This window comes from Salvia hispanica, chromosome 5, assembly GCF_029641045.1.
Source record: "Salvia hispanica isolate PSC_SH4W2 chromosome 5, Shi_PSC_v1, whole genome shotgun sequence".
NCBI lineage: Eukaryota > Viridiplantae > Streptophyta > Magnoliopsida > Lamiales > Lamiaceae > Salvia > Salvia hispanica.
The window spans coordinates 9,501,081-9,526,649 of record NC_142696.1 but is presented as its reverse complement, the minus strand read 5'-3'; the positions used below and the strand labels follow the sequence as shown (position 1 = coordinate 9,526,649).

The window sequence follows — 25,569 nt, the reverse complement described above, 5'->3', positions numbered from 1 at the left end:
CGTGCGCAGGTTCTGATCCCCCACCCTTCAGACGGGCATAACTTTTTAGAGTTACGGGACCCACAGCATATCACCGCGAAGCTCTCGTCGAGCCCCACGTGCTGAGCTACTGGTATAGCCCGTGGCTACTCCGGGAAGGAAAAAGAGGCCGTTTCGAGCCATTTTGGCCAATTTTAGATCGCAGCTACTGTTTTTCGGCACGTTTAAGGTTGTGGGACCCGCTCATCACCTGCCCGTGCATATTCGTACCTTTTTGTCCTCGTACTCGCGAACCGCTTATCGAGTTTCAGACCACAGCAAGACCAACTGAACGGAAAATATAAAAAAATGAACGCATTCGCAAAAGGAGAGGTGCAACACGAGGACTTCCCAGGGGGTCACCCATCCTAGTACTACTCTCGCCCAAGCACGCTTAACTTCGAAGTTCTGATGGGATCCGGTGCATTAGTTCTGGTATGATCGCACCCATCAATAGCCCCGCACTTTATTCTTTCATAGCGTACACTCCCGTGCGCAGGTTCTGATCCCCCACCGTTCAGACGGGCATAACTTTTTAGAGTTACGGGACCCACAGCATATCACCGCGAAGCTCTCGAGCCCCACGTGCTGAGCAACGGGTACAGCCCGTGGCTACTCCGGGAAGGAAAAAGAGGCCGTTTCGAGCCATTTTGGCCAATTTTAGATCGCAGCTACTGTTTTTCGGCACGTTTAAGGTTGTGGGACCCGCTCATCACCTGCCCGTGCATATTCGTACCTTTTTGTCCTCGTACTCGCGAACCGCTTATCGAGTTTCAGACCACAGCAAGACCAACTGAACGGAAAATATAAAAAAATGAACGCATTCGCAAAAGGAGAGGTGCAACACGAGGACTTCCCAGGGGGTCACCCATCCTAGTACTACTCTCGCCCAAGCACGCTTAACTTCGAAGTTCTGATGGGATCCGGTGCATTAGTTCTGGTATGATCGCACCCATCAATAGCCCCGCACTTTATTCTTTCATAGCGTACACTCCCGTGCGCAGGTTCTGATCCCCCACCGTTCAGACGGGCATAACTTTTTAGAGTTACGGGACCCACAGCATATCACCGCGAAGCTCTCGAGCCCCACGTGCTGAGCAACGGGTACAGCCCGTGGCTACTCCGGGAAGGAAAAAGAGGCCGTTTCGAGCCATTTCGGTCACTTTTAGTTCGCAGTTACTGTTTTTCGGCACGTTTAAGGTTGTGGGACCCGCTCATCACCGGCCCGAGCATATTGTCGTACCTTTTTGTCCACGTACTCGCGAACTGCTTATCGAGTTTCGGACCACAGCAAGACCAACTGAACGGAAAAAAAAAATGAACGCATTCGCAAAAGGAGGGATGCAACACGAGGACTTCCCAGGGGGTTACCCATCCTAGTAGTTCTGATGGGATACGGTGCATTAGTACTAGTATGATCGCACCAATGAATAGCCCCGCACTTTATTCTTTCATTGCGTACGCTCCCGTGCGCAGGTTCTGATCCCCCACCCTTCAGACGGGCATAACTTTTTAGAGTTACGGGACCCACAGCATATCACCGCGAAGCTCTCGTCGAGCCCCACGTGCTGAGCTACTGGTATAGCCCGTGGCTACTCCGGGAAGGAAAAAGAGGCCGTTTAGAGCCATTTCGGCCACTTTTAGTTCGCTGCTACTGTTTTTCTGCACGTTCAAGGTTGTGGGACCCGCTCATCACCGCCCGGTGCATATTGTCGTACCTTTTTGTCCTCGTTCTCGCGAACCGCTTATCGAGTTTCGGACCACACAAGACCAACTGAACTTAAAAAAAAAATGAACGCACTCGCAAAAGGAGGGGTGTAACACGAGGACTTCCCAGGGGGGTCACCCATCCTAGTACTACTCTCGCCCAAGCACGCTTAAATTCGGAGTTGTGATGGGATCCGGTGCATTAGTGCTGGCATGATCGCACCAATCAATAGCCTAGCACTTTATTCTTTCATAGCTTACGCTCCCGTGCGCAGGTTCTGATCCCCCACCCTTCAGACGGGCATAACTTTTTAGAGTTACGGGACCCACAGCATATCACCGCGAAGCTCTCGTCGAGCCCCACGTGCTGAGCTACTGGTATAGCCCGTGGCTACTCCGGGAAGGAAAAAGAGGCCGTTTCGAGCCATTTTGGCCAATTTTAGATCGCAGCTACTGTTTTTCGGCACGTTTAAGGTTGTGGGACCCGCTCATCACCTGCCCGTGCATATTCGTACCTTTTTGTCCTCGTACTCGCGAACCGCTTATCGAGTTTCAGACCACAGCAAGACCAACTGAACGGAAAATATAAAAAAATGAACGCATTCGCAAAAGGAGAGGTGCAACACGAGGACTTCCCAGGGGGTCACCCATCCTAGTACTACTCTCGCCCAAGCACGCTTAACTTCGAAGTTCTGATGGGATCCGGTGCATTAGTTCTGGTATGATCGCACCCATCAATAGCCCCGCACTTTATTCTTTCATAGCGTACACTCCCGTGCGCAGGTTCTGATCCCCCACCGTTCAGACGGGCATAACTTTTTAGAGTTACGGGACCCACAGCATATCACCGCGAAGCTCTCGAGCCCCACGTGCTGAGCAACGGGTACAGCCCGTGGCTACTCCGGGAAGGAAAAAGAGGCCGTTTCGAGCCATTTCGGTCACTTTTAGTTCGCAGTTACTGTTTTTCGGCACGTTTAAGGTTGTGGGACCCGCTCATCACCGGCCCGAGCATATTGTCGTACCTTTTTGTCCACGTACTCGCGAACTGCTTATCGAGTTTCGGACCACAGCAAGACCAACTGAACGGAAAAAAAAAATGAACGCATTCGCAAAAGGAGGGATGCAACACGAGGACTTCCCAGGGGGTTACCCATCCTAGTACTACTCTCGCCCAAGCACGCTTAACTTCGGAGTTCTGATGGGATACGGTGCATTAGTACTAGTATGATCGCACCAATGAATAGCCCCGCACTTTATTCTTTCATTGCGTACGCTCCCATGCGCAGGTTCTGATCCCCCACCCTTCAGACAGGCATAACTTTTTAGAGTTACGGGAACCACAGCATATCACCGCGAAGCTCTCGTTCAGCCCCACGTGCTTAGCAACGGGTACAGCCCGTGGCTAGTCCGGGAAGGAAAAAGAGGCCGTTTCGAGCCATTTCGGCCACTTTTAGTTCGCTGCTACTGTTTTTCGGCACGTTTAAGGTTGTGGGACCCGCTCATCACCGGCCCGTGCATATTGTCGTACCTTTTTGTCCTCGTACTTGCGAACCGCTTATCGAGTTTCAGACCACAGCAAGACCAACTGAACTGAAAAAAAAAATGAACGCACTCGCAAAAGGAGGGGTGCAACACGAGGACTTCCCAGGGGGGTCACCCATCCTAGTACTACTCTCGCCCAAGCACGCTTAACTTCGGAGTTGTGATCGGATACGGTGCATTATTGCTGGTATGATCGCACCAATCAATCGCCCCGCACTTTATTCTTTCATAGCGTACCCTCCCCTGCGCAGGTTCAGATCTCCCACCCTTCAGACGGGCATAACTTTTTAGAGTTACGGGACCCACAGCATATCACCGCGAAGCTCTCGTCGAGCCCCACGTGCTGAGCAACGTGTACAGCCCGTGGCTATTCCGGGAAGGAAAAAGAGGCCGTTTCGAGCCATTTCGGCCACTTTTAGTTCGCTGCTACTGTTTTTCGGCACGTTTAAGGTTGTGGGACCCGCTCATCACCGGCCCGTGCATATTGTCGTACCTTTTTGTCCTCGTACTTGCGAACCGCTTATCGAGTTTCAGACCACAGCAAGACCAACTGAACTGAAAAAAAAAATGAACGCACTCGCAAAAGGAGGGGTGCAACACGAGGACTTCCCAGGGGGGTCACCCATCCTAGTACTACTCTCGCCCAAGCACGCTTAAATTCGGAGTTGTGATGGGATCCGGTGCATTAGTGCTGGCATGATCGCACCAATCAATAGCCTAGCACTTTATTCTTTCATAGCGTACGCTCCCGTGCGCAGGTTCTGATCCCCCACCCTTCAGACGGGCATAACTTTTTAGAGTTACGGGACCCACAGCATATCACTGCGAAGCTCTCGTCGAGCACCACGTGCTGAGCAATGGGTACAGCCCGTAGCCACTCCGGGAAGGAAAAAGAGTCCATTTCGAGCCATTTCGGCCACTTTTAGTTCGCAGCTACTGTTTTTCGGCACGTTTAAGGTTGTGGGACCCGCTCATCACCGGCCCGTGCATATTGTCGTACCTTTTGTCCTCATACTCGCGAACCGCTTATCGAGTTTCAGACCACAGCAACACCAACTGAACTGAAAAAAAAATGAACGCCCTCGCAAAAGGAGGTGTGCAACACGAGGACTTCCCAGGGGGGTCACCCATCCTAGTACTACTCTCGCCCAAGCACGCTTAAATTCGGAGTTGTGATGGGATCCGGTGCATTAGTGCTGGCATGATCGCACCAATCAATAGCCTAGCACTTTATTTTTTCATAGCGTACGCACCCGTGCGCAGGTTCTGATCCCCCACCCTTAAGACGGGCATAACATTATAGAGTTACGGGACCCACAGCATATCACCACGAAGCTCTCGTCGAGCCCCACGTGCTGAGCAACGGGTACAGCCCTTGGCTACTCCGGGAAGGAAAAAGAGGCCGTTTCGAGCCATTTCGGCCACTTTTATTTCGCTGCTAGTGTTTTTCGGCACGTTTAAGGTTGTGGGACCCGCTCATCACCGGCCCGTGCATATTGTCGTACCTTTTTGTCCTCGTACTCGCGAACCGCTTATCGAGTTTCGGACCACAGCAAGACCAACTGAACGGAAAAAAAAAATGAACACATTCGCAAAAGGAGGGGTGCAACACGAGGACTTCCCAGGGGTTACCCATCCTAGTACTACTCTCGCCCAAGCACGCTTAACTTCGGAGTTCTGATGGGATCCGGTGCATTAGTGCTGGCATGATCGCACCAATCAATCGCCCCGCACTTTATTCTTTCATTGCGTACGCTCCCGTGCGCAGGTTCTGATCCCCCACCCTTCAGACGGGCATAACTTTTTAGAGTTACGGGACCCACAGCATATCACCGCGAAGCTCTCGTTGAGCCCCACGTGCTGAGCAACGGGTACAGCCCGTGGCTACTCCGGGAAGGAAAAAGAGGCCGTTTCGAGCCATTTCGGCCACTTTTAGTTCGCTGCTACTGTTTTTCGGCACGTTTAATGTTGTGGGACCCGCTCATCACCGGCCCGTGCATATTGTCGTACCTTTTGTCCTCGTACTCGCGAACCGCTTATCGAGTTTCAGACCACAGCAACACCAACTGAACTGAAAAAAAAAACGAACGCCCTCGCAAAAGGAGGGGTGCAACACGAGGACTTCCCAGGGGGTCACCCATCCTAGTACTACTGTCGCCCAAGCACGCTTAACTTCAGAGTTGTGATGGGATCCGGTGCATTAGTGCTGGCATGATCGCACCAATCAATAGCCCCGCACTTTATTCTTTCATAGCGTACGCTCCCGTGCGCAGGTTCTGATCCCCCACCGTTCAGACGGGCATAACTTTTTAGAGTTACGGGACACACAGCATATCACCGCGAAGCTCTCGTCGAGCCCCACGTGCTGAGCAACGGGTACAGCCCGTGGCTACTCCGGGAAGGAAAAAGAGGCCGTTTCGAGCCCTTTCGGCCAATTTTAGTTCGCTGCTACTGTTTTTCGGCACGTTTAAGGTTGTGGGACCCGCTGTCGTACCTTTTTGTCCTCGTACTCGCGAATCGCTTATCGAGTTTCGGACCACAGCAAGACCAACTGAACTTTAAAAAAAAATGAACGCACTCGCAAAAGGAGGGGTGCAACACGAGGACTTCCCAGGGGGTCACCCATCCTACTACTACTCTCGCTCAAGCACGCTTAACTTCGGAGTTCTGATGGGATCTGGTGCATTAGTGCTGGCATGATCGCACAAATCAATAGCCCCGCACTTTATTCTTTCATAGCGTACGCTCCCGTGCGCAGGTTCTGATCCCCCACCCTTCAGACGGGCATAACTTTTTAGAGTTACGGGACCCACAGCATATCACCGCGAAGCTCTCGTCGAGCCCCACGTGCTGAGCTACTGGTATAGCCCGTGGCTACTCCGGGAAGGAAAAAGAGGCCGTTTCGAGCCATTTTGGCCAATTTTAGATCGCAGCTACTGTTTTTCGGCACGTTTAAGGTTGTGGGACCCGCTCATCACCTGCCCGTGCATATTCGTACCTTTTTGTCCTCGTACTCGCGAACCGCTTATCGAGTTTCAGACCACAGCAAGACCAACTGAACGGAAAATATAAAAAAATGAACGCATTCGCAAAAGGAGAGGTGCAACACGAGGACTTCCCAGGGGGTCACCCATCCTAGTACTACTCTCGCCCAAGCACGCTTAACTTCGAAGTTCTGATGGGATCCGGTGCATTAGTTCTGGTATGATCGCACCCATCAATAGCCCCGCACTTTATTCTTTCATAGCGTACACTCCCGTGCGCAGGTTCTGATCCCCCACCGTTCAGACGGGCATAACTTTTTAGAGTTACGGGACCCACAGCATATCACCGCGAAGCTCTCGAGCCCCACGTGCTGAGCAACGGGTACAGCCCGTGGCTACTCCGGGAAGGAAAAAGAGGCCGTTTCGAGCCATTTCGGTCACTTTTAGTTCGCAGTTACTGTTTTTCGGCACGTTTAAGGTTGTGGGACCCGCTCATCACCGGCCCGAGCATATTGTCGTACCTTTTTGTCCACGTACTCGCGAACTGCTTATCGAGTTTCGGACCACAGCAAGACCAACTGAACGGAAAAAAAAAATGAACGCATTCGCAAAAGGAGGGATGCAACACGAGGACTTCCCAGGGGGTTACCCATCCTAGTAGTTCTGATGGGATACGGTGCATTAGTACTAGTATGATCGCACCAATGAATAGCCCCGCACTTTATTCTTTCATTGCGTACGCTCCCGTGCGCAGGTTCTGATCCCCCACCCTTCAGACGGGCATAACTTTTTAGAGTTACGGGACCCACAGCATATCACCGCGAAGCTCTCGTCGAGCCCCACGTGCTGAGCTACTGGTATAGCCCGTGGCTACTCCGGGAAGGAAAAAGAGGCCGTTTAGAGCCATTTCGGCCACTTTTAGTTCGCTGCTACTGTTTTTCTGCACGTTCAAGGTTGTGGGACCCGCTCATCACCGCCCGGTGCATATTGTCGTACCTTTTTGTCCTCGTTCTCGCGAACCGCTTATCGAGTTTCGGACCACACAAGACCAACTGAACTTAAAAAAAAAATGAACGCACTCGCAAAAGGAGGGGTGTAACACGAGGACTTCCCAGGGGGGTCACCCATCCTAGTACTACTCTCGCCCAAGCACGCTTAAATTCGGAGTTGTGATGGGATCCGGTGCATTAGTGCTGGCATGATCGCACCAATCAATAGCCTAGCACTTTATTCTTTCATAGCGTACGCTCCCGTGCGCAGGTTCTGATCCCCCACCCTTCAGACGGGCATAACTTTTTAGAGTTACGGGACCCACAGCATATCACCGCGAAGCTCTCGTCGAGCCCCACGTGCTGAGCTACTGATATAGCCCGTGGCTACTCCGGGAAGGAAAAAGAGGCCGTTTCGAGCCATTTTGGCCAATTTTAGATCGCAGCTACTGTTTTTCGGCACGTTTAAGGTTGTGGGACCCGCTCATCACCTGCCCGTGCATATTCGTACCTTTTTGTCCTCGTACTCGCGAACCGCTTATCGAGTTTCAGACCACAGCAAGACCAACTGAACGGAAAATATAAAAAAATGAACGCATTCGCAAAAGGAGAGGTGCAACACGAGGACTTCCCAGGGGGTCACCCATCCTAGTACTACTCTCGCCCAAGCACGCTTAACTTCGAAGTTCTGATGGGATCCGGTGCATTAGTTCTGGTATGATCGCACCCATCAATAGCCCCGCACTTTATTCTTTCATAGCGTACACTCCCGTGCGCAGGTTCTGATCCCCCACCGTTCAGACGGGCATAACTTTTTAGAGTTACGGGACCCACAGCATATCACCGCGAAGCTCTCGAGCCCCACGTGCTGAGCAACGGGTACAGCCCGTGGCTACTCCGGGAAGGAAAAAGAGGCCGTTTCGAGCCATTTTGGCCAATTTTAGATCGCAGCTACTGTTTTTCGGCACGTTTAAGGTTGTGGGACCCGCTCATCACTTGCCCGTGCATATTCGTACCTTTTTGTCCTCGTGCTCGCGAACCGCTTATCGAGTTTCAGACCACAGCAAGACCAACTGAACGGAAAATATAAAAAAATGAACGCATTCGCAAAAGGAGAGGTGCAACACGAGGACTTCCCAGGGGGTCACCCATCCTAGTACTACTCTCGCCCAAGCACGCTTAACTTCGAAGTTCTGATGGGATCCGGTGCATTAGTTCTGGTATGATCGCACCCATCAATAGCCCCGCACTTTATTCTTTCATAGCGTACACTCCCGTGCGCAGGTTCTGATCCCCCACCGTTCAGACGGGCATAACTTTTTAGAGTTACGGGACCCACAGCATATCACCGCGAAGCTCTCGAGCCCCACGTGCTGAGCAACGGGTACAGCCCGTGGCTACTCCGGGAAGGAAAAAGAGGCCGTTTCGAGCCATTTCGGTCACTTTTAGTTCGCAGTTACTGTTTTTCGGCACGTTTAAGGTTGTGGGACCCGCTCATCACCGGCCCGAGCATATTGTCGTACCTTTTTGTCCACGTACTCGCGAACTGCTTATCGAGTTTCGGACCACAGCAAGACCAACTGAACGGAAAAAAAAAATGAACGCATTCGCAAAAGGAGGGATGCAACACGAGGACTTCCCAGGGGGTTACCCATCCTAGTAGTTCTGATGGGATACGGTGCATTAGTACTAGTATGATCGCACCAATGAATAGCCCCGCACTTTATTCTTTCATTGCGTACGCTCCCGTGCGCAGGTTCTGATCCCCCACCCTTCAGACGGGCATAACTTTTTAGAGTTACGGGACCCACAGCATATCACCGCGAAGCTCTCGTCGAGCCCCACGTGCTGAGCTACTGGTATAGCCCGTGGCTACTCCGGGAAGGAAAAAGAGGCCGTTTAGAGCCATTTCGGCCACTTTTAGTTCGCTGCTACTGTTTTTCTGCACGTTCAAGGTTGTGGGACCCGCTCATCACCGCCCGGTGCATATTGTCGTACCTTTTTGTCCTCGTTCTCGCGAACCGCTTATCGAGTTTCGGACCACACAAGACCAACTGAACTTAAAAAAAAAATGAACGCACTCGCAAAAGGAGGGGTGTAACACGAGGACTTCCCAGGGGGGTCACCCATCCTAGTACTACTCTCGCCCAAGCACGCTTAAATTCGGAGTTGTGATGGGATCCGGTGCATTAGTGCTGGCATGATCGCACCAATCAATAGCCTAGCACTTTATTCTTTCATAGCGTACGCTCCCGTGCGCAGGTTCTGATCCCCCACCCTTCAGACGGGCATAACTTTTTAGAGTTACGGGACCCACAGCATATCACCGCGAAGCTCTCGTCGAGCCCCACGTGCTGAGCTACTGGTATAGCCCGTGGCTACTCCGGGAAGGAAAAAGAGGCCGTTTCGAGCCATTTTGGCCAATTTTAGATCGCAGCTACTGTTTTTCGGCACGTTTAAGGTTGTGGGACCCGCTCATCACCTGCCCGTGCATATTCGTACCTTTTTGTCCTCGTACTCGCGAACCGCTTATCGAGTTTCAGACCACAGCAAGACCAACTGAATGGAAAATATAAAAAAATGAACGCATTCGCAAAAGGAGAGGTGCAACACGAGGACTTCCCAGGGGGTCACCCATCCTAGTACTACTCTCGCCCAAGCACGCTTAACTTCGAAGTTCTGATGGGATCCGGTGCATTAGTTCTGGTATGATCGCACCCATCAATAGCCCCGCACTTTATTCTTTCATAGCGTACACTCCCGTGCGCAGGTTCTGATCCCCCACCGTTCAGACGGGCATAACTTTTTAGAGTTACGGGACCCACAGCATATCACCGCGAAGCTCTCGAGCCCCACGTGCTGAGCAACGGGTACAGCCCGTGGCTACTCCGGGAAGGAAAAAGAGGCCGTTTCGAGCCATTTCGGTCACTTTTAGTTCGCAGTTACTGTTTTTCGGCACGTTTAAGGTTGTGGGACCCGCTCATCACCGGCCCGAGCATATTGTCGTACCTTTTTGTCCACGTACTCGCGAACTGCTTATCGAGTTTCGGACCACAGCAAGACCAACTGAACGGAAAAAAAAAATGAACGCATTCGCAAAAGGAGGGATGCAACACGAGGACTTCCCAGGGGGTTACCCATCCTAGTACTACTCTCGCCCAAGCACGCTTAACTTCGGAGTTCTGATGGGATACGGTGCATTAGTACTAGTATGATCGCACCAATGAATAGCCCCGCACTTTATTCTTTCATTGCGTACGCTCCCATGCGCAGGTTCTGATCCCCCACCCTTCAGACAGGCATAACTTTTTAGAGTTACGGGAACCACAACATATCACCGCGAAGCTCTCGTTCAGCCCCACGTGCTGAGCAACGGGTACAGCCCGTGGCTACTCCGGGAAGGAAAAAGAGGCCGTTTCGAGCCATTTCGGCCACTTTTAGTTCGCTGCTACTGTTTTTCGGCACGTTTAAGGTTGTGGGACCCGCTCATCACCGGCCCGTGCATATTGTCGTACCTTTTTGTCCTCGTACTTGCGAACCGCTTATCGAGTTTCAGACCACAGCAAGACCAACTGAACTGAAAAAAAAAATGAACGCACTCGCAAAAGGAGGGGTGCAACACGAGGACTTCCCAGGGGGGTCACCCATCCTAGTACTACTCTCGCCCAAGCACGCTTAACTTCGGAGTTGTGATCGGATACGGTGCATTATTGCTGGTATGATCGCACCAATCAATCGCCCCGCACTTTATTCTTTCATAGCGTACCCTCCCCTGCGCAGGTTCAGATCTCCCACCCTTCAGACGGGCATAACTTTTTAGAGTTACGGGACCCACAGCATATCACCGCGAAGCTCTCGTCGAGCCCCACGTGCTGAGCAACGTGTACAGCCCGTGGCTATTCCGGGAAGGAAAAAGAGGCCGTTTCGAGCCATTTCGGCCACTTTTAGTTCGCTGCTACTGTTTTTCGGCACGTTTAAGGTTGTGGGACCCGCTCATCACCGGCCCGTGCATATTGTCGTACCTTTTTGTCCTCGTACTTGCGAACCGCTTATCGAGTTTCAGACCACAGCAAGACCAACTGAACTGAAAAAAAAAATGAACGCACTCGCAAAAGGAGGGGTGCAACACGAGGACTTCCCAGGGGGGTCACCCATCCTAGTACTACTCTCGCCCAAGCACGCTTAAATTCGGAGTTGTGATGGGATCCGGTGCATTAGTGCTGGCATGATCGCACCAATCAATAGCCTAGCACTTTATTCTTTCATAGCGTACGCTCCCGTGCGCGGGTTCTGATCCCCCACCCTTCAGACGGGCATAACTTTTTAGAGTTACGGGACCCACAGCATATCACTGCGAAGCTCTCGTCGAGCACCACGTGCTGAGCAATGGGTACAGCCCGTAGCCACTCCGGGAAGGAAAAAGAGTCCATTTCGAGCCATTTCGGCCACTTTTAGTTCGCAGCTACTGTTTTTCGGCACGTTTAAGGTTGTGGGACCCGCTCATCACCGGCCCGTGCATATTGTCGTACCTTTTGTCCTCATACTCGCGAACCGCTTATCGAGTTTCAGACCACAGCAACACCAACTGAACTGAAAAAAAAATGAACGCCCTCGCAAAAGGAGGGGTGCAACACGAGGACTTCCCAGGGGGGTCACCCATCCTAGTACTACTCTCGCCCAAGCACGCTTAAATTCGGAGTTGTGATGGGATCCGGTGCATTAGTGCTGGCATGATCGCACCAATCAATAGCCTAGCACTTTATTTTTTCATAGCGTACGCTCCCGTGCGCAGGTTCTGATCCCCCACCCTTAAGACGGGCATAACATTATAGAGTTACGGGACCCACAGCATATCACCACGAAGCTCTCGTCGAGCCCCACGTGCTGAGCAACGGGTACAGCCCTTGGCTACTCCGGGAAGGAAAAAGAGGCCGTTTCGAGCCATTTCGGCCACTTTTATTTCGCTGCTAGTGTTTTTCGGCACGTTTAAGGTTGTGGGACCCGCTCATCACCGGCCCGTGCATATTGTCGTACCTTTTTGTCCTCGTACTCGCGAACCGCTTATCGAGTTTCGGACCACAGCAAGACCAACTGAACGGAAAAAAAAAATGAACACATTCGCAAAAGGAGGGGTGCAACACGAGGACTTCCCAGGGGTTACCCATCCTAGTACTACTCTCGCCCAAGCACGCTTAACTTCGGAGTTCTGATGGGATACGGTGCATTAGTGCTGGTATGATCGCACCAATCAATCGCCCCGCACTTTATTCTTTCATTGCGTACGCTCCCGTGCGCAGGTTCTGATCCCCCACCCTTCAGACGGGCATAACTTTTTAGAGTTACGGGACCCACAGCATATCACCGCGAAGCTCTCGTTGAGCCCCACGTGCTGAGCAACGGGTACAGCCCGTGGCTACTCCGGGAAGGAAAAAGAGGCCGTTTCGAGCCATTTCGGCCACTTTTAGTTCGCTGCTACTGTTTTTCGGCACGTTTAAGGTTGTGGGACCCGCTCATCACCGGCCCGTGCATATTGTCGTACCTTTTGTCCTCGTACTCGCGAACCGCTTATCGAGTTTCAGACCACAGCAACACCAACTGAACTGAAAAAAAAAACGAACGCCCTCGCAAAAGGAGGGGTGCAACACGAGGACTTAACCCATCCTAGTACTACTGTCGCCCAAGCACGCTTAACTTCAGAGTTGTGATGGGATCCGGTGCATTAGTGCTGGCATGATCGCACCAATCAATAGCCCCGCACTTTATTCTTTCATAGCGTACGCTCCCGTGCGCAGGTTCTGATCCCCCACCGTTCAGACGGGCATAACTTTTTAGAGTTACGGGACACACAGCATATCACCGCGAAGCTCTCGTCGAGCCCCACGTGCTGAGCAACGGGTACAGCCCGTGGCTACTCCGGGAAGGAAAAAGAGGCCGTTTCGAGCCCTTTCGGCCAATTTTAGTTCGCTGCTACTGTTTTTCGGCACGTTTAAGGTTGTGGGACCCGCTGTCGTCCCTTTTTGTCCTCGTACTCGCGAATCGCTTATCGAGTTTCGGACCACAGCAAGACCAACTGAACTTTAAAAAAAAATGAACGCACTCGCAAAAGGAGGGGTGCAACACGAGGACTTCCCAGGGGGTCACCCATCCTACTACTACTCTCGCTCAAGCACGCTTAACTTCGGAGTTCTGATGGGATCTGGTGCATTAGTGCTGGCATGATCGCACAAATCAATAGCCCCGCACTTTATTCTTTCATAGCGTACGCTCCCGTGCGCAGGTTCTGATCCCCCACCGTTCAGACGGGCATAACTTTTTAGAGTTACGGGACCCACAGCATATCACCGCGAAGCTCTCGTCGAGCCCCACGTGCTGAGCAACGGGTACAGCCCGTGGCTACTCCGGGAAGGAAAAAGAGGCCGTTTCGAGCCATTTCGGCCACTTTTAGTTCGCTGCTACTGTTTTTCGGCACGTTTAAGGTTGTGGGACCCGCTGTCGTACCTTTTTGTCCTCGTACTCGCGAACCGCTTATCGAGTTTCGGACCACAGCAAGACCAACTGAACTTTAAAAAAAAATGAACGCACTCGCAAAAAGAGGGGTGCAACACGAGGACTTCCCAGGGGGTCACCCATCCTACTACTACTCACGCTCAAGCACGTTTAACTTCGGAGTTCTGATGGGATCTGGTGCATTAGTGCTGGCATGATCGCACAAATCAATAGCCCCGCACTTTATTCTTTCATAGCGTACGCTCCCGTGCGCAGGTTCTGATCCCCCACCCTTCAGACGGGCATAACTTTTTAGAGTTACGGGACCCACAGCATATCACCGCGAAGCTCTCGTCGAGCCCCACGTGCTGAGCAACGGGTACAGCCCGTGGCTACTCCGGGAAGGAAAAAGAGGCCGTTTCGAGCCATTTCGGCCACTTTTATTTCGCTGCTACTGTTTTTCGGCACGTTTAAGCTTGTGGGACCCGCTCATCACCGGCCCGTGCATATTGTCGTACCTTTTTGTCCTCGTACTCGCGAACCGCTTATCGAGTTTCGGACCACAGCAAGACCAACTGAACGGAAAAAAAAAATGAACGCATTCGCAAAAGGAGGGGTGCAACACGAGGACTTCCCAGGGGGTTACCCATCCTAGTACTACTCTCGCCCAAGCACGCTTAACTTCGGAGTTCTGATGGGATACGGTGCATTAGTGCTGGTATGATCGCACCAATCAATCGCCCCGCACTTTATTCTTTCATTGCGTACGCTCCCGTGCGCAGGTTCTGATCCCCCACCCTTCAGACGGGCATAACTTTTTAGAGTTACGGGACCCACAGCATATCACCGCGAAGCTCTCGTTGAGCCCCACGTGCTGAGCAACGGGTACAGCCCGTGGCTACTCCGGGAAGGAAAAAGAGGCCGTTTCGAGCCATTTCGGCCACTTTTAGTTCGCTGCTACTGTTTTTCGGCACGTTTAAGGTTGTGGGACCCGCTCATCACCGGCCCGTGCATATTGTCGTACCTTTTGTCCTCGTACTCGCGAACCGCTTATCGAGTTTCAGACCACAGCAACAGCAACTGAACTGAAAAAAAAATGAACGCCCTCGCAAAAGGAGGGGTGCAACACGAGGACTTCCCAGGGGGGTCACCCATCCTAGTACTACTCTCGCCCAAGCACGCTTAACTTCGGAGTTGTGATGGGATCCGGTGCATTAGTGCTGGCATGATCGAACCAATCAATAGCCTAGCACTTTATTCTTTCATAGCGTACGCTCCCGTGCGCAGGTTCTGATCCCCCACCCTTAAGACGGGCATAACATTATAGAGTTACGGGACCCACAGCATATCACCGCGAAGCTCTCGTCGAGCCCCACGTGCTGAGCAACGGGTACAGCCCGTGGCTACTCCGGGAAGGAAAAAGAGGCCGTTTCGAGCCATTTCGGCCACTTTTAGTTCGCTGCTACTGTTTTTCGGCACGTTTAAGGTTGTGGGACCCGCTGTCGTACCTTTTTGTCCTCGTACTCGCGAACCGCTTATCGAGTTTCGGACCACAGCAAGACCAACTGAACTTTAAAAAAAAATGAACGCATTCGCAAAAGGAGGGGTGCAACACGAGGACTTCCCAGTGGGGTTACCCATCCTAGTACTACTCTCGCCCAAGCACGCTTAACTTCGGAGTTCTGATGGGATACGGTGCATTAGTGCTGGTATGATCGCACCAATCAATCGCCCCGCACTTTATTCTTTCATTGCGTACGCTCCCGTGCGCAGGTTCTGATCCCCCACCCTTCAGACGGGCATAACTTTTTAGAGTTACGGGACCCACAGCATATCACCGCGAAGCTCTCGTTGAGCCCCACGTGCTGAGCAACGGGTATAGCCCGTGGCTACTCCGGGAAGGAAAAAGAGGCCGTTTCGAGCCATTTCGGCCACTTTTAGTTCGCTGTTACTGTTTTTCGGCACGTTTAAGGTTGTGGGACCCGCTCATCACCGGCCCGTGCATATTGTCGTACCTTTTGTCCTCGTACTCGCGAACCGCTTATCGAGTTTCAGACCACAGCAACAGCAACTGAACTGAAAAAAAAATGAACGCCCTCGCAAAAGGAGGGGTGCAACACGAGGACTTCCCAGGGGGGTCACCCATCCTAGTACTACTCTCGCCCAAGCACGCTTAACTTCGGAGTTGTGATGGGATCCGGTGCATTAGTGCTGGCATGATCGCACCAATCAATAGCCTAGCACTTTATTCTTTCATAGCGTACGCTCCCGTGCGCAGGTTCTGATCCCCCACCCTTAAGACGGGCATAACATTATAGAGTTACGGGACCCACAGCATATCACCGCGAAGCTCTCGTCGAGCCCCACGTGCTGAGCAACGGGTACAGCCCGTGGCTACTCCGGGAAGGAAAAAGAGGCCGTTTCGAGCCATTTCGGCCACTTTTAGTTCGCTGCTACTGTTTTTCGGCACGTTTAAGGTTGTGGGCCCCGCTGTCGTACCTTTTTGTCCTCGTACTCGCGAACCGCTTATCGAGTTTCGGACCACAGCAAGACCAACTGAACTTTAAAAAAAAATGAACGCACTCGCAAAAGGAGGGGTGCAACACGAGGACTTCCCAGGGGGTCACCCATCCTACTACTACTCTCGCTCAAGCACGCTTAACTTCGGAGTTCTGATGGGATCCGGTGCATTAGTGCTGGCATGATCGCACAAATCAATAGCCCCGCACTTTATTCTTTCATAGCGTACGCTCCCGTGCGCAGGTTCTGATCCCCCACCGTTCAGACGGGCATAACTTTTTAGAGTTACGGGACCCACAGCATATCACCGCGAAGCTCTCGTCGAGCCCCAAGTGCTGAGCAACGGGTACAGCCCGTGGCTACTCCGGGAAGGAAAAAGAGGCCGTTTCGAGCCATTTCGGCCACTTTTAGTTCGCTGCTACTGTTTTTCGGCACGTTTAAGGTTGTGGGACCCGCTGTCGTACCTTTTTGTCCTCGTACTCGCGAACCGCTTATCGAGTTTCGGACCACAGCAAGACCAACTGAACTTTAAAAAAAAATGAACGCACTCGCAAAAAGAGGGGTGCAACACGAGGACTTCCCAGGGGGTCACCCATCCTACTACTACTCTCGCTCAAGCACGCTTAACTTCGGAGTTCTGATGGGATCTGGTGCATTAGTGCTGGCATGATCGCAGAAATCAATAGCCCCGCACTTTATTCTTTCATAGCGTACGCTCCCGTGCGCAGGTTCTGATCCCCCACCCTTCAGACGGGCATAACTTTTTAGAGTTACGGGACCCACAGCATATCACCGCGAAGCTCTCGTCGAGCCCCACGTGCTGAGCAACGGGTACAGCCCGTGGCTACTCCGGGAAGGAAAAAGAGGCCGTTTCGAGCCATTTCGGCCACTTTTATTTCGCTGCTACTGTTTTTCGGCACGTTTAAGCTTGTGGGACCCGCTCATCACCGGCCCGTGCATATAATCGTACCTTTTTGTCCTCGTACTCGCGAACCGCTTATCGAGTTTTGGACCACAGCAAGACCAACTGAACGGAAAAAAAAAATGAACGCATTCGCAAAAGGAGGGGTGCAACACGAGGACTTCCCAGGGGGTTACCAATCCTAGTACTACTCTCGCCCAAGCACGCTTAACTTTGGAGTTCTGATGGGATACGGTGCATTAGTGCTGGTATGATCGCACCAATCAATCGCCCCGCACTTTATTCTTTCATTGCGTACGCTCCCGTGCGCAGGTTCTGATCCCCCACCCTTCAGACGGGCATAACTTTTTAGAGTTACGGGACCCACAGCATATCACCGCGAAGCTCTCGTTGAGCCCCACGTGCTGAGCAACGGGTACAGCCCGTGGCTACTCCGGGAAGGAAAAAGAGGCCGTTTCGAGCCATTTCGGCCACTTTTAGTTCGCTGCTACTGTTTTTCGGCACGTTTAAGGTTGTGGGACCCGCTCATCACCGGCCCGTGCATATTGTCGTACCTTTTGTCCTCGTACTCGCGAACCGCTTATCGAGTTTCAGACCACAGCAACAGCAACTGAACTGAAAAAAAAATGAACGCCCTCGCAAAAGGAGGGGTGCAACACGAGGACTTCCCAGGGGGGTCACCCATCCTAGTACTACTCTCGCCCAAGCACGCTTAACTTCGGAGTTGTGATGGGATCCGGTGCATTAGTGCTGGCATGATCGCACCAATCAATAGCCTAGCACTTTATTCTTTCATAGCGTACGCTCCCGTGCGCAGGTTCTGATCCCCCACCCTTAAGACGGGCATAACATTATAGAGTTACGGGACCCACAGCATATCACCGCGAAGCTCTCGTCGAGCCCCACGTGCTGAGCAACGGGTACAGCCCGTGGCTACTCCGGGAAGGAAAAAGAGGCCGTTTCGAGCCATTTCGGCCACTTTTAGTTCGCTGCTACTGTTTTTCGGCACGTTTAAGGTTGTGGGACCCGCTGTCGTACCTTTTTGTCCTCGTACTCGCGAACCGCTTATCGAGTTTCGGACCACAGCAAGACCAACTGAACTTTAAAAAAAAATGAACGCACTCGCAAAAAGAGGGGTGCAACACGAGGACTTCCCAGGGGGTCACCCATCCTACTACTACTCTCGCTCAAGCACGCTTAACTTCGGAGTTCTGATGGGATCTGGTGCATTAGTGCTGGCATGATCGCAGAAATCAATAGCCCCGCACTTTATTCTTTCATAGCGTACGCTCCCGTGCGCAGGTTCTGATCCCCCACCCTTCAGACGGGCATAACTTTTTAGAGTTACGGGACCCACAGCATATCACCGCGAAGCTCTCGTCGAGCCCCACGTGCTGAGCAACGGGTACAGCCCGTGGCTACTCCGGGAAGGAAAAAGTGGCCGTTTCGAGCCATTTCGGCCACTTTTATTTCGCTGCTACTGTTTTTCGGCACGTTTAAGGTTGTGGGACCCGCTCATCACCGGCCCGTGCATATTGTCGTACCTTTTTGTCCTCGTACTCGCGAACCGCTTATCGAGTTTCGGACCACAGCAAGACCAACTGAACGGAAAAAAAAAATGAACGCATTCGCAAAAGGAGGGGTGCAACACGAGGACTTCCCAGGGGGTTACCCATCCTAGTACTACTCTCGCCCAAGCACGCTTAACTTCGGAGTTCTGATGGGATACGGTGCATTAGTGCTGGTATGATCGCACCAATCAATCGCCCCGCACTTTATTCTTTCATTGCGTACGCTCCCGTGCGCAGGTTCTGATCCCCCACCCTTCAGACGGGCATAACTTTTTAGAGTTACGGGACCCACAGCATATCACCGCGAAGCTCTCGTTGAGCCCCACGTGCTGAGCAACGGGTACAGCCCGTGGCTACTCCGGGAAGGAAAAAGAGGCCGTTTCGAGCCATTTCGGCCACTTTTAGTTCGCTGCTACTGTTTTTCGGCACGTTTAAGGTTGTGGGACCCGCTCATCACCGGCCCGTGCATATTGTCGTACCTTTTGTCCTCGTACTCGCGAACCGCTTATCGAGTTTCAGACCACAGCAACAGCAACTGAACTGAAAAAAAAATGAACGCCCTCGCAAAAGGAGGGGTGCAACACGAGGACTTCCCAGGGGGGTCACCCATCCTAGTACTACTCTCGCCCAAGCACGCTTAACTTCGGAGTTGTGATGGGATCCGGTGCATTAGTGCTGGCATGATCGCACCAATCAATAGCCTAGCACTTTATTCTTTCATAGCGTACGCTCCCGTGCGCAGGTTCTGATCCCCCACCCTTAAGACGGGCATAACATTATAGAGTTACGGGACCCACAGCATATCACCGCGAAGCTCTCGTCGAGCCCCACGTGCTGAGCAACGGGTACAGCCCGTGGCTACTCCGGGAAGGAAAAAGAGGCCGTTTCGAGCCATTTCGGCCACTTTTAGTTCGCTGCTACTGTTTTTCGGCACGTTTAAGGTTGTGGGACCCGCTGTCGTACCTTTTTGTCCTCGTACTCGCGAACCGCTTATCGAGTTTCGGACCACAGCAAGACCAACTGAACGGAAAAAAAAAAATGAACGCATTCGCAAAAGGAGGGGTGCAACACGAGGAGTTCCCAGGGGGTTACCCATCCTAGTACTACTCTCGCCCAAGCACGCTTAACTTCAGAGTTCTGATGGGATACAGTGCATTAGTGCTGGTATGATCGCACCAATCAATCGCCCCGCACTTTATTCTTTCATTGCGTACGCTCCCGTGCGCAGGTTCTGATCCCCCACCCTTCAGACGGGCATAACTTTTTAGAGTTACGGGACCCACAGCATATCACCGCGAAGCTCTCGTTGAGCCCCACGTGCTGAGCAACGGGTACAGCCCGTGGCTACTCCGGGAAGGAAAAAGAGGCCGTTTCGAGCCATTTCGGCCACTTTTAGTTCGCTGCTACTGTTTTTCGGCACGTTTAAGGTTGTGGGACCCGCTCATCACCGGCCCGTGCATATTGTCGTACCTTTTGTCCTCGTACTCGCGAACCGCTTATCGAGTTTCAGACCACAGCAACAGCAACTGAACTGAAAAAAAAATGAACGCCCTCGCAAAAGGAGGGGTGCAACACGAGGACTTCCCAGGGGGGTCACCCATCCTAGTACTACTCTCGCCCAAGCACGCTTAACTTCGGAGTTGTGATGGGATCCGGTGCATTAGTGCTGGCATGATCGCACCAATCAATAGCCTAGCACTTTATTCTTTCATAGCGTACGCTCCCGTGCGCAGGTTCTGATCCCCCACCCTTAAGACGGGCATAACATTATAGAGTTACGGGACCCACAGCATATCACCGCGAAGCTCTCGTCGAGCCCCACGTGCTGAGCAACGGGTACAGCCCGTGGCTACTCCGGGAAGGAAAAAGAGGCCGTTTCGAGCCATTTCGGCCACTTTTAGTTCGCTGCTACTGTTTTTCGGCACGTTTAAGGTTGTGGGACCCGCTGTCGTACCTTTTTGTCCTCGTACTCGCGAACCGCTTATCGAGTTTCGGACCACAGCAAGACCAACTGAACTTTAAAAAAAAATGAACGCACTCGCAAAAGGAGGGGTGCAACACGAGGACTTCCCAGGGGGTCACCCATCCTACTACTACTCTCGCTCAAGCACGCTTAACTTCGGAGTTCTGATGGGATCTGGTGCATTAGTGCTGGCATGATCGCACAAATCAATAGCCCCGCACTTTATTCTTTCATAGCGTACGCTCCCGTGCGCAGGTTCTGATCCCCCACCCTTCAGACGGGCATAACTTTTTAGAGTTACGGGACCCACAGCATATCACCGCGAAGCTCTCGTCGAGCCCCACGTGCTGAGCAACGGGTACAGCCCGTGGCTACTCCGGGAAGGAAAAAGAGGCCGTTTCGAGCCACTTCGGCCACTTTTAGTTCGCTGCTACTGTTTTTCGGCACGTTTAAGGTTGTGGGACCCGCTCATCACCGGCCCGTGCATATTGTCGTACCTTTTGTCCTCGTACTCGCGAACCGCTTATCGAGTTTCAGACCACAGCAACACCAACTGAACTGAAAAAAAAAATGAACGCCCTCGCAAAAGGAGGGGTGCAACACGAGGACTTCCCCGGGGGTCACCCATCCTAGGACTACTCTCGCCCAAGCATGCTTAACTTCGGAGTTCTGATGGGATCCGGTGCATTAGTGCTGGCATGATCGCACCAATCAATAGCCTAGCACTTTATTCTTTCATAGCGTACGCTCCCGTGCGCAGGTTCTGATCCCCCACCCTTCAGACGGGCATAACTTTATAGAGTTACGGGACCCACAGCATATCACCGCGAAGCTCTCGTCGAGCCCCACGTGCTGAGCAATAGGTACAGCCCGTGGCCACTCCGGGAAGGAAAAAGAGGCCGTATCGAGCCATTTCAGCCACTTTTAGTTCGCAGCTACTGTTTTTCAGCACGTTTAAGGTTGTGGGACCCGCTCATCACCGCCCCGTGCATATTGTCGTACCTTTTTGTGCTCGTACTCGCGAACCGCTTATCGAGTTTCGGACCACAACAAGACCAACTGAACTGAAAAAAAAATGAATGCACTCGCAAAAGGAGGGGTGCAACACGAGGACTTTCCAGGGGGTCACCCATCCTAGTACTACTCTCGCCCAAGCACGCTTAACTTCGGAGTTCTGATGGGATCCGGTGCATTAGTGCTGGCATGATCGCACCAATCAATCGCCCCGCACTTTATTCTTTCATAGCGTACGCTCCCGTGCGCAGGTTCTGATCCCCCACCGTTCAGACGGGCATAACTTTTTAGAGTTACGGGACCCACAGCATATCACCGCGAAGCTCTCGTCGAGCCCCACGTGCTGAGCAACGGGTACAGCCCGTGGCTACTCCGGGAAGGAAAAAGAGGCCATTTCGAGCCATTTCGGCCACTTTTAGTTCGCTGCTACTGTTTTCCGGCACGTTTAAGGTTGTGGGACCCGCTCATCACCGGCCCGTGCATATTGTCGTACCTTTTTGTCCTCGTACTCGCGAACCGCTTATCGAGTTTCGGACCACAGCAAGACCAACTGAACGGAAAAAAAAAATGAACGCATTCGCAAAAGGAGGGGTGCAACACGAGGAGTTCCCAGGGGGTTACCCATCCTAGTACTACTCTCGCCCAAGCACGCTTAACTTCAGAGTTCTGATGGGATACGGTGCATTAGTGCTGGTATGATCGCACCAATCAATCGCCCCGCACTTTATTCTTTCATTGCGTACGCTCCCGTGCGCAGGTTCTGATCCCCCACCCTTCAGACGGGCATAACTTTTTAGAGTTACGGGACCCACAGCATATCACCGCGAAGCTCTCGTTGAGCCCCACGTGCTGAGCAACGGGTACAGCCCGTGGCTACTCCGGGAAGGAAAAAGAGGCCGTTTCGAGCCACTTCGACCACTTTTAGTTCGCTGCTACTGTTTTTCGGCACGTTTAAGGTTGTGGGACCCGCTCATCACCGGCCCGTGCATATTGTCGTACCTTTTGTCCTCGTACTCGCGAACCGCTTATCGAGTTTCAGACCACAGCAACACCAACTGAACTGAAAAAAAAAATGAACGCCCTCGCAAAAGGAGGGGTGCAACACGAGGACTTCCCCGGGGGTCACCCATCCTAGGACTACTCTCGCCCAAGCATGCTTAACTTCGGAGTTCTGATGGGATCCGGTGCATTAGTGCTGGCATGATCGCACCAATCAATAGCCTAGCACTTTATTCTTTCATAGCGTACGCTCCCGTGCGCAGGTTCTGATCCCCCACCCTTCAGACGGGCATAACTTTATAGAGTTACGGGACCCACAGCATATCACCGCGAAGCTCTCGTCGAGCCCCACGTGCTGAGCAATGGGTACAGCCCGTGGCCACTCCGGGAAGGAAAAAGAGGCCGTTTCGAGCCATTTCAGCCACTTTTAGTTCGCAGCTACTGTTTTTCAGCACGTTTAAGGTTGTGGGACCCGCTCATCACCGCCCCGTGCATATTGTCGTACCTTTTTGTGCTCGTACTCGCGAACCGCTTATCGAGTTTCGGACCACAACAAGACCAACTGAACTGAAAAAAAAATGAATGCACTCGCAAAAGGAGGGGTGCAACACGAGGACTTCCCAGGGGGTCACCCATCCTAGTACTACTCTCGCCCAAGCACGCTTAACTTCGGAGTTCTGATGGGATCCGGTGCATTAGTGCTGGCATGATCGCACCAATCAATCGCCCCGCACTTTATTCTTTCATAGCGTACGCTCCCGTGCGCAGGTTCTGATCCCCCACCCTTCAGACGGGCATAACCTTTTAGAGTTACGGGACCCACAGCATATCACCGCGAAGCTCTCATCGAGCCCCACGTGCTGAGCAACGGGTACAGCCCGTGGCTACTCCGGGAAGGAAAAAGAGGCCGTTTCGAGCCATTTCGGCCACTTTTAGTTCGCTGCTACTGTTTTTCAGCACGTTTAAGGTTGTGGGACCCGCTCATCACCGGCCCGTGCATATTGTCGTACCTTTTTGTCCTCGTACTCACGAACCGCTTAACGAGTTTCGGACCACAGCAAGACCAACTGAACGGAAAGAAAAAATGAACGCATTCGCAAAAGGAGGGGTGCAACACGAGGACTTCCCAGGGGGTTACCCATCCTAGTACTACTCTCGCCCAAGCACGCTTAACTTCGGAGTTCTGATGGGATACGGTGCATTAGTGCTGGTATGATCGCACCAATCAATCGCCCCTCACTTTATTCTTTCATTGCGTACGCTCCCGTGCGCAGGTTCTGATCCCCCACCTTTCAGACGGGCATAACTTTTTAGAGTTACGGGACCCACAGCATATCACCGCGAAGCTCTCGTTGAGCCCCACGTGCTGAGCAACGGGTACAGCCCGTGGCTACTCCGGGAAGGAAAAAGAGGCCGTTTCGAGCCATTTCGGCCACTTTTAGTTCGCTGCTACTGTTTTTCGGCACGTTTAAGGTTGCGGGACCCGCTGTCGTACCTTTTTGTCCTCGTACTCGCGAACCGATTATCGAGTTTCGGACCACAGCAAGACCAACTGAACTTTAAAAAAAAATGAACACACTCGCAAAAGGAGGGGTGCAACACGAGGACTTCCCAGGGGGTCACCCATCCTACTACTACTCTCGCTCAAGCACGCTTAACTTCGGAGTTCTGATGGGATACGGTGCATTAGTGCTGGTATGATCGCACCAATCAATCGCCCCGCACTTTATTCTTTCATTGCGTACGCTCCCGTGCGCAGGTTCTGATCCCCCACCCTTCAGACGGGCATAACTTTTTAGAGTTACGGGACCCACAGCATATCACTGCGAAGCTCTCGTTGAGCCCCACGTGCTGAGCAACGGGTACAGCCCGTGGCTACTCCGGGAAGGAAAAAGAGGCCGTTTCGAGCCACTTCGACCACTTTTAGTTCGCTGCTACTGTTTTTCGGCACGTTTAAGGTTGTGGGACCCGCTCATCACCGGCCCGTGCATATTGTCGTACCTTTTGTCCTCGTACTCGCGAACCGCTTATCGAGTTTCAGACCACAGCAACACCAACTGAACTGAAAAAAAAAATGAACGCCCTCGCAAAAGGAGGGGTGCAACACGAGGACTTTCCCGGGGGTCACCCATCCTAGGACTACTCTCGCCCAAGCATGCTTAACTTCGGAGTTCTGATGGGATCCGGTGCATTAGTGCTGGCATGATCGCACCAATCAATAGCCTAGCACTTTATTCTTTCATAGCGTACGCTCCCGTGCGCAGGTTCTGATCCCCCACCCTTCAGACGGGCATAACTTTATAGAGTTACGGGACCCACAGCATATCACCGCGAAGCTCTCGTCGAGCCCCACGTGCTGAGCAATGGGTACAGCCCGTGGCCACTCCGGGAAGGAAAAAGAGGCCGTTTCGAGCCATTTCAGCCACTTTTAGTTCGCAGCTACTGTTTTTCAGCACGTTTAAGGTTGTGGGACCCGCTCATCACCGCCCCGTGCATATTGTCGTACCTTTTTGTGCTCGTACTCGCGAACCGCTTATCGAGTTTCGGACCACAACAAGACCAACTGAACTGAAAAAAAAATGAATGCACTCGCAAAAGGAGGGGTGCAACACGAGGACTTCCCAGGGGGTCACCCATCCTAGTACTACTCTCGCCCAAGCACGCTTAACTTCGGAGTTCTGATGGGATCCGGTGCATTAGTGCTGGCATGATCGCACCAATCAATCGCCCCGCACTTTATTCTTTCATAGCGTACGCTCCCGTGCGCAGGTTCTGATCCCCCACCCTTCAGACGGGCATAACCTTTTAGAGTTACGGGACCCACAGCATATCACCGCGAAGCTCTCATCGAGCC

At 52.5% G+C, this 25,569-nt stretch overlaps 15 non-coding genes and 32 pseudogenes across 15 annotated transcripts; all 47 read right to left on the bottom strand.

Annotated features, from left to right (window-relative positions):
• Positions 1 to 348: 348 nt before the first annotated feature.
• On the bottom strand, positions 349 to 467 carry LOC148924399 (5S ribosomal RNA). Its single transcript, XR_016131340.1, has one exon. It is a non-coding gene; the product is annotated as a 5S ribosomal RNA (ribosomal RNA).
• A 386-nt stretch (positions 468 to 853) lies between these two features.
• Positions 854 to 972, bottom strand: LOC148924398 (5S ribosomal RNA). Its single transcript, XR_016131339.1, has one exon. It is a non-coding gene; the product is annotated as a 5S ribosomal RNA (ribosomal RNA).
• An 858-nt stretch (positions 973 to 1,830) lies between these two features.
• On the bottom strand, positions 1,831 to 1,950 carry LOC148924397 (5S ribosomal RNA; annotated as a pseudogene).
• Positions 1,951 to 2,339: 389 nt separating this feature from the next.
• LOC148924396 (5S ribosomal RNA) lies at positions 2,340 to 2,458 on the bottom strand. The gene has a single exon (XR_016131338.1). It is a non-coding gene; the product is annotated as a 5S ribosomal RNA (ribosomal RNA).
• A 384-nt stretch (positions 2,459 to 2,842) lies between these two features.
• LOC148924395 (5S ribosomal RNA) lies at positions 2,843 to 2,961 on the bottom strand (annotated as a pseudogene).
• A 387-nt stretch (positions 2,962 to 3,348) lies between these two features.
• Positions 3,349 to 3,468, bottom strand: LOC148924394 (5S ribosomal RNA; annotated as a pseudogene).
• A 387-nt stretch (positions 3,469 to 3,855) lies between these two features.
• Positions 3,856 to 3,975, bottom strand: LOC148924393 (5S ribosomal RNA; annotated as a pseudogene).
• A 385-nt stretch (positions 3,976 to 4,360) lies between these two features.
• Positions 4,361 to 4,480, bottom strand: LOC148924392 (5S ribosomal RNA; annotated as a pseudogene).
• A 387-nt stretch (positions 4,481 to 4,867) lies between these two features.
• Positions 4,868 to 4,985, bottom strand: LOC148924391 (5S ribosomal RNA). The gene has a single exon (XR_016131536.1). It is a non-coding gene; the product is annotated as a 5S ribosomal RNA (ribosomal RNA).
• Positions 4,986 to 5,371: 386 nt separating this feature from the next.
• LOC148924390 (5S ribosomal RNA) lies at positions 5,372 to 5,490 on the bottom strand (annotated as a pseudogene).
• Positions 5,491 to 5,856: 366 nt separating this feature from the next.
• On the bottom strand, positions 5,857 to 5,975 carry LOC148924389 (5S ribosomal RNA; annotated as a pseudogene).
• Positions 5,976 to 6,364: 389 nt separating this feature from the next.
• LOC148924388 (5S ribosomal RNA) lies at positions 6,365 to 6,483 on the bottom strand. Its single transcript, XR_016131337.1, has one exon. It is a non-coding gene; the product is annotated as a 5S ribosomal RNA (ribosomal RNA).
• An 858-nt stretch (positions 6,484 to 7,341) lies between these two features.
• LOC148924387 (5S ribosomal RNA) lies at positions 7,342 to 7,461 on the bottom strand (annotated as a pseudogene).
• Positions 7,462 to 7,850: 389 nt separating this feature from the next.
• LOC148924386 (5S ribosomal RNA) lies at positions 7,851 to 7,969 on the bottom strand. Its single transcript, XR_016131336.1, has one exon. It is a non-coding gene; the product is annotated as a 5S ribosomal RNA (ribosomal RNA).
• A 386-nt stretch (positions 7,970 to 8,355) lies between these two features.
• On the bottom strand, positions 8,356 to 8,474 carry LOC148924385 (5S ribosomal RNA). The gene has a single exon (XR_016131335.1). It is a non-coding gene; the product is annotated as a 5S ribosomal RNA (ribosomal RNA).
• Positions 8,475 to 9,332: 858 nt separating this feature from the next.
• LOC148924384 (5S ribosomal RNA) lies at positions 9,333 to 9,452 on the bottom strand (annotated as a pseudogene).
• A 389-nt stretch (positions 9,453 to 9,841) lies between these two features.
• LOC148924383 (5S ribosomal RNA) lies at positions 9,842 to 9,960 on the bottom strand. Its single transcript, XR_016131334.1, has one exon. It is a non-coding gene; the product is annotated as a 5S ribosomal RNA (ribosomal RNA).
• Positions 9,961 to 10,344: 384 nt separating this feature from the next.
• On the bottom strand, positions 10,345 to 10,463 carry LOC148924382 (5S ribosomal RNA; annotated as a pseudogene).
• A 387-nt stretch (positions 10,464 to 10,850) lies between these two features.
• LOC148924381 (5S ribosomal RNA) lies at positions 10,851 to 10,970 on the bottom strand (annotated as a pseudogene).
• A 387-nt stretch (positions 10,971 to 11,357) lies between these two features.
• LOC148924380 (5S ribosomal RNA) lies at positions 11,358 to 11,477 on the bottom strand (annotated as a pseudogene).
• A 385-nt stretch (positions 11,478 to 11,862) lies between these two features.
• Positions 11,863 to 11,982, bottom strand: LOC148924379 (5S ribosomal RNA; annotated as a pseudogene).
• Positions 11,983 to 12,369: 387 nt separating this feature from the next.
• Positions 12,370 to 12,487, bottom strand: LOC148924378 (5S ribosomal RNA; annotated as a pseudogene).
• Positions 12,488 to 13,348: 861 nt separating this feature from the next.
• On the bottom strand, positions 13,349 to 13,467 carry LOC148924377 (5S ribosomal RNA; annotated as a pseudogene).
• Positions 13,468 to 13,833: 366 nt separating this feature from the next.
• On the bottom strand, positions 13,834 to 13,952 carry LOC148924376 (5S ribosomal RNA; annotated as a pseudogene).
• A 387-nt stretch (positions 13,953 to 14,339) lies between these two features.
• LOC148924375 (5S ribosomal RNA) lies at positions 14,340 to 14,458 on the bottom strand. Its single transcript, XR_016131524.1, has one exon. It is a non-coding gene; the product is annotated as a 5S ribosomal RNA (ribosomal RNA).
• A 385-nt stretch (positions 14,459 to 14,843) lies between these two features.
• Positions 14,844 to 14,963, bottom strand: LOC148924374 (5S ribosomal RNA; annotated as a pseudogene).
• A 366-nt stretch (positions 14,964 to 15,329) lies between these two features.
• On the bottom strand, positions 15,330 to 15,449 carry LOC148924373 (5S ribosomal RNA; annotated as a pseudogene).
• A 385-nt stretch (positions 15,450 to 15,834) lies between these two features.
• Positions 15,835 to 15,954, bottom strand: LOC148924372 (5S ribosomal RNA; annotated as a pseudogene).
• Positions 15,955 to 16,320: 366 nt separating this feature from the next.
• LOC148924371 (5S ribosomal RNA) lies at positions 16,321 to 16,439 on the bottom strand (annotated as a pseudogene).
• Positions 16,440 to 16,805: 366 nt separating this feature from the next.
• Positions 16,806 to 16,924, bottom strand: LOC148924370 (5S ribosomal RNA; annotated as a pseudogene).
• A 387-nt stretch (positions 16,925 to 17,311) lies between these two features.
• Positions 17,312 to 17,430, bottom strand: LOC148924369 (5S ribosomal RNA; annotated as a pseudogene).
• A 385-nt stretch (positions 17,431 to 17,815) lies between these two features.
• Positions 17,816 to 17,935, bottom strand: LOC148924368 (5S ribosomal RNA; annotated as a pseudogene).
• A 366-nt stretch (positions 17,936 to 18,301) lies between these two features.
• On the bottom strand, positions 18,302 to 18,420 carry LOC148924367 (5S ribosomal RNA; annotated as a pseudogene).
• Positions 18,421 to 18,807: 387 nt separating this feature from the next.
• Positions 18,808 to 18,926, bottom strand: LOC148924366 (5S ribosomal RNA). Its single transcript, XR_016131523.1, has one exon. It is a non-coding gene; the product is annotated as a 5S ribosomal RNA (ribosomal RNA).
• Positions 18,927 to 19,311: 385 nt separating this feature from the next.
• On the bottom strand, positions 19,312 to 19,431 carry LOC148924365 (5S ribosomal RNA; annotated as a pseudogene).
• Positions 19,432 to 19,798: 367 nt separating this feature from the next.
• On the bottom strand, positions 19,799 to 19,917 carry LOC148924364 (5S ribosomal RNA; annotated as a pseudogene).
• Positions 19,918 to 20,302: 385 nt separating this feature from the next.
• Positions 20,303 to 20,422, bottom strand: LOC148924363 (5S ribosomal RNA; annotated as a pseudogene).
• Positions 20,423 to 20,788: 366 nt separating this feature from the next.
• LOC148924362 (5S ribosomal RNA) lies at positions 20,789 to 20,907 on the bottom strand (annotated as a pseudogene).
• Positions 20,908 to 21,293: 386 nt separating this feature from the next.
• On the bottom strand, positions 21,294 to 21,412 carry LOC148924361 (5S ribosomal RNA; annotated as a pseudogene).
• A 386-nt stretch (positions 21,413 to 21,798) lies between these two features.
• On the bottom strand, positions 21,799 to 21,917 carry LOC148924360 (5S ribosomal RNA). Its single transcript, XR_016131380.1, has one exon. It is a non-coding gene; the product is annotated as a 5S ribosomal RNA (ribosomal RNA).
• Positions 21,918 to 22,304: 387 nt separating this feature from the next.
• On the bottom strand, positions 22,305 to 22,423 carry LOC148924359 (5S ribosomal RNA). Its single transcript, XR_016131697.1, has one exon. It is a non-coding gene; the product is annotated as a 5S ribosomal RNA (ribosomal RNA).
• A 386-nt stretch (positions 22,424 to 22,809) lies between these two features.
• On the bottom strand, positions 22,810 to 22,928 carry LOC148924358 (5S ribosomal RNA; annotated as a pseudogene).
• Positions 22,929 to 23,314: 386 nt separating this feature from the next.
• LOC148924357 (5S ribosomal RNA) lies at positions 23,315 to 23,433 on the bottom strand. The gene has a single exon (XR_016132202.1). It is a non-coding gene; the product is annotated as a 5S ribosomal RNA (ribosomal RNA).
• A 387-nt stretch (positions 23,434 to 23,820) lies between these two features.
• Positions 23,821 to 23,939, bottom strand: LOC148924356 (5S ribosomal RNA). The gene has a single exon (XR_016131522.1). It is a non-coding gene; the product is annotated as a 5S ribosomal RNA (ribosomal RNA).
• A 366-nt stretch (positions 23,940 to 24,305) lies between these two features.
• LOC148924355 (5S ribosomal RNA) lies at positions 24,306 to 24,424 on the bottom strand (annotated as a pseudogene).
• A 386-nt stretch (positions 24,425 to 24,810) lies between these two features.
• On the bottom strand, positions 24,811 to 24,929 carry LOC148924354 (5S ribosomal RNA; annotated as a pseudogene).
• Positions 24,930 to 25,315: 386 nt separating this feature from the next.
• LOC148924353 (5S ribosomal RNA) lies at positions 25,316 to 25,434 on the bottom strand. Its single transcript, XR_016132200.1, has one exon. It is a non-coding gene; the product is annotated as a 5S ribosomal RNA (ribosomal RNA).
• Between the last annotated feature and the right edge of the window lie 135 nt (positions 25,435 to 25,569).